This window comes from Salvia hispanica, unplaced genomic scaffold, assembly GCF_023119035.1.
Source record: "Salvia hispanica cultivar TCC Black 2014 unplaced genomic scaffold, UniMelb_Shisp_WGS_1.0 HiC_scaffold_581, whole genome shotgun sequence".
Taxonomy (NCBI): Eukaryota; Viridiplantae; Streptophyta; class Magnoliopsida; order Lamiales; family Lamiaceae; genus Salvia; species Salvia hispanica.
The window spans coordinates 1-7,591 of record NW_025952335.1 but is presented as its reverse complement, the minus strand read 5'-3'; the positions used below and the strand labels follow the sequence as shown (position 1 = coordinate 7,591).

The 7,591-nt window shown below is 33.7% G+C and overlaps 1 pseudogene; it reads left to right on the top strand.

Annotated features, from left to right (window-relative positions):
- Positions 1-6,356: 6,356 nt before the first annotated feature.
- LOC125199599 lies at positions 6,357-7,554 on the top strand (annotated as a pseudogene).
- The last annotated feature ends 37 nt before the right edge of the window (positions 7,555-7,591 follow it).

Below are 7,591 nucleotides of genomic sequence, written 5' to 3'. Positions count from 1 at the left end.
CACTTGGTTTAAATAATATTTCTTCCCCTGCCCAACCATTGGTGAAATAAAAGTAAATATGTTGTGATTTTAATATTTTATGAATTTTCTTGTCCTCCTTTTCTTTATTATCTTATTTTTTTTAATATACTATAATTGCATTTTAATTTCAGATTATTGTAGGGCTCTAAAAAAACTCACTATGCTAATCAATTTTAACGCTCCAGACAACATTTATGTGGCCTTTTACGATAACTTTATTATTCCAGTAAATATTATAAAAAAATTTAAAAAAAATTACTAAAACTTAATTGGTTATAATTGATAGTGTTTGGTGATTAGCTACTATTAGAAATTAAATATAAAAATCAGTAATGTGTCTTAATTTAATAGGGAAAATAATCAAACCTTAATTACATTATTTTGTAGTACAAAAATTCATATAGTCTTGAATATTCTTTTTTTTTAGCAAAAAACCCGCTTTTAAAATTCCTAATCTAGTCGTACTCAATTGTGCACCAATTCGTATTATGAAAAACGAGCTTTAAATAAGTATTTAAGAAATCAATAAAAATTTTTTATGATTTTTGGTAAACACCCTGTAAATGGGATCTTGAATCTGCTCAAGTAAAATGTATAATCATGCAAGATAAATTCACCTGCTACTAGACACAAATGACAACTAATCAACTCTCTTTAAAACAAAAACTTTTTTTTATTTAAACAAAATTTAAGATAAGGATTACAAAAAAGATAAAGATATTATCATATGTGGCCACCATTTTCTGATTTGATTCAGATATAGCTGGTTCCATCTCTTTACAATAATGCTTATCAAATTAGTCAAATTCTTGCCCTCATCATCTCTCCTAATCCATAAGATTAATATATTAAACCCCTTTTCATTAATATTGTACATATATTATTCGTGGTCTTATATTGGGGCCAAAAATTTATTTGGGGGTCCAAATTTAAACTTAAAAAATTACATAAAAATTTAAAATTTAAAATTAAAATGTAAAAATTAAATCATCACATCCAACATTTTCTTCATTCTTCCTTTGAAATTTGCAAAAAGTTTAAAATTGGGAACTTTAACAAACCTTTTTTAAAAAGGGAATGGGGATTTAGCGGAAGAATCAAAAGAAAGTTTCTTAAAAAAACGATCTATATACCTACAAAAATAGTCAACAAGATTAAGTTTGCAAAATATAAATCATACACAAAAAGGATAAAGTTCATCTTGTGCTTCACAACTAAAAGAATAAAGAGTAAACAAAATATACAATATGCTCAAATCTAAAATGTTGTTGTACAAACCAAATAGTGTAAAACTATTAATACATAGCATCAAATTAAGAATAGGGGTTAAAGAATTCCAACAGAACCTGTAGCCATTGAATTACATAAGCTATCTTCGTTCTCCCATTTGAATTTTATGTATACTAATTTAGAGCTTGAATATGATTATTTAGGTCTCAATTTACATAAATATTGCAGCCAAACAAAAAAACAACATATATAGAAAAATCAATTGAATTATATTTGAGTTTTAAAATATACCTACTTTTAGATAGTTAGATTTCGGATTACTATGAAGTAGATGGAACCAATGAAGAAAACTAATTAAGAGGAAACAATTTATAGAGTATTATTTTGGTGAAATCTATCTTTAATTTTATATATTATAATTAGAATTAATGTGAAATTACTAAAATACCCCTAGATTTTTTAAAAATTAGTGGGGCCCTCGCCCCACCCTCCCTCCGCCCCGGTCTTGATCTAGTTGTAGAATGATTAATAACGAGGTTAAAGGTCTTGAATTCACGTCTACGTTATGTTGGAGATCTTAAAATTTCGTTTGTTTATCCATAAATAAAAATAAATAAAAAAAAAAGAAAAAAAAAGAAAAAAGAGCTCACATTGATATTCTCATCATTAATACAGTACCAATCATTTCTATCCCTTCCTTTCAACTGTGAAGATCTACAATGGATACATATATATATCATTTTGCTATACATACATATTAATATGGAGTACCATTATTTTTTGAAACAAATTATTGAGATTTATCTTCCCCATAATGTATTTTATTAATTATCTTACCTACGAAACTAACGTTACCTTAACAAAAAAAAATTAAGTTTTTAGAAATTTGTAGCTCATTATCACTAAGCTTGTAAATTTCACTTGATGTTTAACATATCATATTGTACGCCCTTTGAATACATATAAATATCTACTTAAATAATATGCTAAAATAAGTTTAATTATTGAATCCATTACATTTTTTATTCTATTTCATTTAATGCATGAGTGTGGCTTACAGAATCGCCATGCATGATTTTAGCGCCAATAGGTAAATATGAAATTGTATTCCCGCCATGTGATTTATAGTGTCGGCAAAACTAGTTACCAAATTTTTAATACACATTTAAAGTCCATAACTTTACATCTTTGCTTGCAGTAGGAAAAATGCACCATGTTTTTGGCCTTAAAAAATCTAGTAGTATGTAATTTAATTACTAAAAAAGGTAGACCACTCATCTGTTTTTTTCTTTATATTTAGAATATTTTATATGTTAACTTAATTATATGAATAAAATTTTCCGATCTTCCGTTCCGTATATTGTTGGGCATTTGAGTACAACACAACCTTAAGCGCTTTGGCTAGTCAGCAGCAAATTTTGAATATGATTAGAGCATTATATAGTCCGTCTCACTCACGATTAGGCTATTGGAAATTTGGCACGTTTTATACTTACATAGTCGAATTTTATCATCTTGTACTAAGCCATCAATAAAGCCATAGGGTATAATTAAGAAAGTTTTTGTTATCGTGTCAATTTGATATGATAGTTCACGAATATTCATGTCCAGTTGTGCATGTTCAATCCAACCTTGCGCGATCATATAGATATAGCCGTAAAGAAATCCTAAATCCCACAAATGAACCATGTATTTAAATTTTATATTTATTGGTCCATAAAAAGAAAATAGGGGTGGTTAAAAAGTACTATCTATCCGCTTTTAAAAAAAAGAACTTTGATAAGAGTTTCAATGCAAATTGATAAAGTAAGAGATATAAAAAAAAAGTGTGTGATGGAAAATGATTCCCACTGTTAAAAAAATTTTTTTCTAAAATAAAATATTTTTATTTTTAGGGAAAATGAAAAAAAAAGAAATAGTTTCTATTTTTTGGGAATAGAGGGGAATTTTATTAATAATAGGAATTTCAACATTAAATAAACTATAGAAAATTATTTTTGTGGACAATGGAAAAACGATTCAAATGTACGCCTGCCAAACACGATTGAAAAACCTCAAGGGAAAAAAAAACCAACATCTTGATAACAAATTGTATGTGAACTTTTAACAATTAGTGCATTTTCATAAGGACGTGGTAGAGATTCTTAACGATACAATTTCATACTTTTAATCGAATATTATTTTGTGATTTATATTTTTAGAAACTGTGAATAATCCAGTTGATTTTAGGCCCAAGGATACAATTTATGATTTACATGGTAGTGCACACAACATGCATATATGGTTCTTAAGTGCATGATTTGGTACAGCAATATTCAAATTTCCGCATGTTTTGAAAAATTCTACTACTAGTATTTTAAAAAAATTAGATGGCATGTGACTATGTGAGCGTGTAATTGAACACCATAACGGTCAATGTGGGTATAACCGAGCATGTAGGCAACACAAGGTTCTAGTATACATGGTGGTAGACTCTTGTAGCTATGTAACTATGTTAGTATATGATAGTAGTACTTATTATCAAGTAGAAAGAAGTAGTGTGAGTACAATGTTTTATACACACGAACAAGACAAGCAACGATAGATGAATTAAGGTTTCGTTGAAGTTCTACATAAATTGTTTGGTTTCATAACCAAACAAAGCAAAAGGATAAGCTAGGTGTGCGTCATTAGTTAGAAGCAGTTGTAATTTGGACAAAGATCGATCGTAATTTAAAGTTCATAAATATATGATCCTTTCGATGATTTTACCGTCATTCATATTTAAATTAATAGTTTTGTTTGATATCAAATTATGTTTGAATTGGTTAATATGCACATGTTTAAAGAACTAGTATTGTGTCTATCGTAAGATCCCTATCTCAAACTAAATAGTGCATTGTTCCACACATCATATTATTTAAATCATAAATAATAACATTAAAATATTATTCTTTTTATTTAAATATTGTGTTGCATGGAACAAATATCCTGTTGGGGCTTTGAGCACAAATGGGATCCAAATCACATGTCAATTTATCCAATTAAATCATGTTTTATGGTACTGAAATAAAATTTTATTTATTAATACAGCCAAAATATATAAACATCAAACTTTCTAGAATAATCATAACAAAATTAAGTGAAATGATATTTTATTAGATATCAAAATAAATACTCTCTTAGGAAAAGTACGAACATTTAATTCGAGACATGTTTTATTGTAGAAGTAAAAGCCAAAATTAGTCAACATATGGCAGTTTTACGTTTTGGTCCAAGCATTATCTTTTGGATTTTTGATCAACAATATGAAAATTTGATCACTTTGGCCTCGATCAATATTTCATTAAAACTAACGAACGGTTTAATCCCGATTTTGACCAAATTAGACTTTTAATTTTAATTTTTTACTCCCTAATTATTTTAGTAATTATTTATTTAAAATCAAATTTAAATAATATGAAAAACAAAATGAAAAATTGTAATTCCCCTTCTCTGCGCCCCAATCTCCATCTTCGTCGCCTTCAACAGCTCCGCCTCCGCCATCTCCCTCATCCACCTTAATCAAATGCAGATTTTCCACTCTCACTCTCCTCCACAACCCCATCCCCACATGCCAATCAATAATTCCCCAATCAATTCCCCCTCAATCAAATGGCGTTGCTGCATTTTCCTCAATCTTCATCGCCATCCACCTCCTTAATCTCCCTAAACCCACCTCCGCCCCGCTCCCAACTTCCTCTCCCCGCCGCCACTCCCTCTCGTGCTCCGCCTCCAAATCCGATGACGTGGTGGAGCTCCCTCTCTTCCCCTCCCTTAGTCCCCAACTTTCTTTTTTTTCAAGAATTGAAATATGTTGTGCAGTTTCAGGAGATGGAGATTGGAGCGTAGGCGGAGCTGTTGAAGACGGGGTAGGGGTGTTGGCGATGGTGATGGAGTTGGATTGGACGGAGATGGAGATTGGGGCGTAGGAGAAGAAGAAAAACAATTTTTCATTTTATTTTTCATATTATTTAAATCTGATTTTAAATAAATAATTACTAAAATAATTAGGGAATTAATTAGAGAGTACAAAATTAGAATTAAAAAGTCTAATTTGTCAAAATCATGATTAAACCTGTTGACCGTTAATTTTACAGGAAATGTTATGAGGATCGATCAAATTTTTATATGTTGAACCAAAAATCAAAAAACAATGTTTGGACAATAAAATAAAAGCTATGTTCGGGACATTTCTTTTACTCTTTTATTGTATAATCGATTAAGTACAAAAGAGAGAGATAAAGAGAGTGCAAGTAGCATCGAGTGGAGATTGAGTTTCACATCATTAGTAGTGTAGCTGATGTAATGATACTATAAAGTTATGCAATAAAATAATTAGCGGTAATGTGTTGTTTAACTATTTCAAAATAAAATGTTAAATGCTTTTAGACTTAATAAGAAAATACTTAAGAGACAAATACTTTTAAGAGACAAGGTGAATAAAATGATACTATATGATTCAATCTTCTACAAATGTGATAAACACGAAATTGATAAGTTTTCAATGGTTATACCTAAGCTATTTTGAGTAAGAATCGCATAAACTTCAAATGTTTGAATGGTTTATTGAGTTGGAGGCATGGTAAACTTAGCAGTCCACTAAATTAGCCAAATATATCTGATCTGTCTAAATTAAATTATCTTATCCTTTCTATCTTCAATACTATCCCAAATAAATTAACCTCTTATCTTCAATAGTATCCCAAATAATTCCAAGGTGAAAGAACAACAGGTCATACAGATTAGAATAGTAGTGATAGAAGTTAAAACAAAATAAAATTATGGAAAAGATATAATAGCAATATAAGAATGGTGTGTTAAAATAATAATAGTAGTCCATAGAAAAAAGAGGAAAAGAAAAGCAAAAAAAGAAAGGAGTGTGATGAGAAAGTGCCAGTGGAGAGGGAGAGAGTGGCGGAAGTGCAGCCGATTCTGCACTCTCTGGCAAAACGCATCGCGAGAAATAAATAAAAAGCAGTCAAGATTTATGAAGCTGCACCCATCCCATCATCCACACTAATTACAACTCTCCCCTCACAGAATCCCAAATGTGACGTTATTTTCAGTGCACTTCCCATTCCAACATGACGACCACGGAACACAAACACAACAATATCCACAAGCAAATGGGTTTTATGAGATTCCTCCAAATCTTCGATCGCCACCACATTATCACCGGAAAGCGCCTCCCCCCGGTATGCTCCTCATCCTCAATCACTTTTCTAAGTACTATTCAATTCGTTGCACTAATTGACGATGCTTCTATTCAATTTAGGTCGGTGACGCCACGTCGGATTCGGGAAAATCATCCCCTGATTTGGGGAAGCAGACTCCGCCACCGCCGCCTGAGCTTCCGCCCAAATCCCCACTCCCGCTGCCTGTATTCGAATTGAAAGACGGCGTCAGATCGTCCTGAAGTTTCGGAAGGAAGCGCGCGGCTTTCGCTCGACAGCCGCGCCACCACTGATGCCAAGGGCAGCCTCCACCCCAAACAAATCCCAACCGCCGAGGAACACCGCTCTCCTAGCGTCATTGCCAGGCTAATGGGGCTGGACAATTGCCAAATTCAAATTCATCCGATTCGAATCTGCCGGAGCTCCGGCGATCCGCTTCCGAATCAGAGTCTCCAGAGATCTATTCCAATCGCGATTGATGGCAGCTGATTCCAATTCCACCACTCTGCATCCCAAGCCTCCCGCCCCGCAATCGCTTTCATCTCATCACAACAACGCCTCGCTCAATCCACATTACACAGATCCAAGGAAACAATCCGTCAAAAAGGCGACGTCTCCACCGGATTCAGCAGAGGCGGTGTGAATTCGGTGTCGCCATGGCGAGCTCCGCAGCCGCGCAAAAATTTCTTCGACGTCTTCCCGGAGCCGAAGCAGAACATATCAATCTACGGCGAAATCGAGAAGCGTCTCAGAATGCGAGGAGTCGACGAGCCATCAAAGGATTTAGAGACGTTGAAACACATACTCGAAGCTCTCCAGCTCAAGGGGCTTCTACATTCCAAACCGCCGCCGCCGAACCACGTCCGCCACCGGAACTTCATCTACGACGACTCGCCGATCGTTCTCATGAAACCGACGCCTTCAAAACCAGCCAATGGGCGGAAACAAGTGAAGGAGTTCGCCGGAATTACAGCCTTAGCGGTGAAACCTCCCCGTCTCCTAGTCCCCGGAGGGAACGAAATGCTCGCAGCCCTACCCGTTCAGGCCGTAGCGGGAGCCGATTTCGAGTTGAAGGCGAGTCGGTCAAACTCGAAGAGGAGTGTGAATGGTCAACCGGGCCGCTCGCCGAAAATTAACGGGAAACG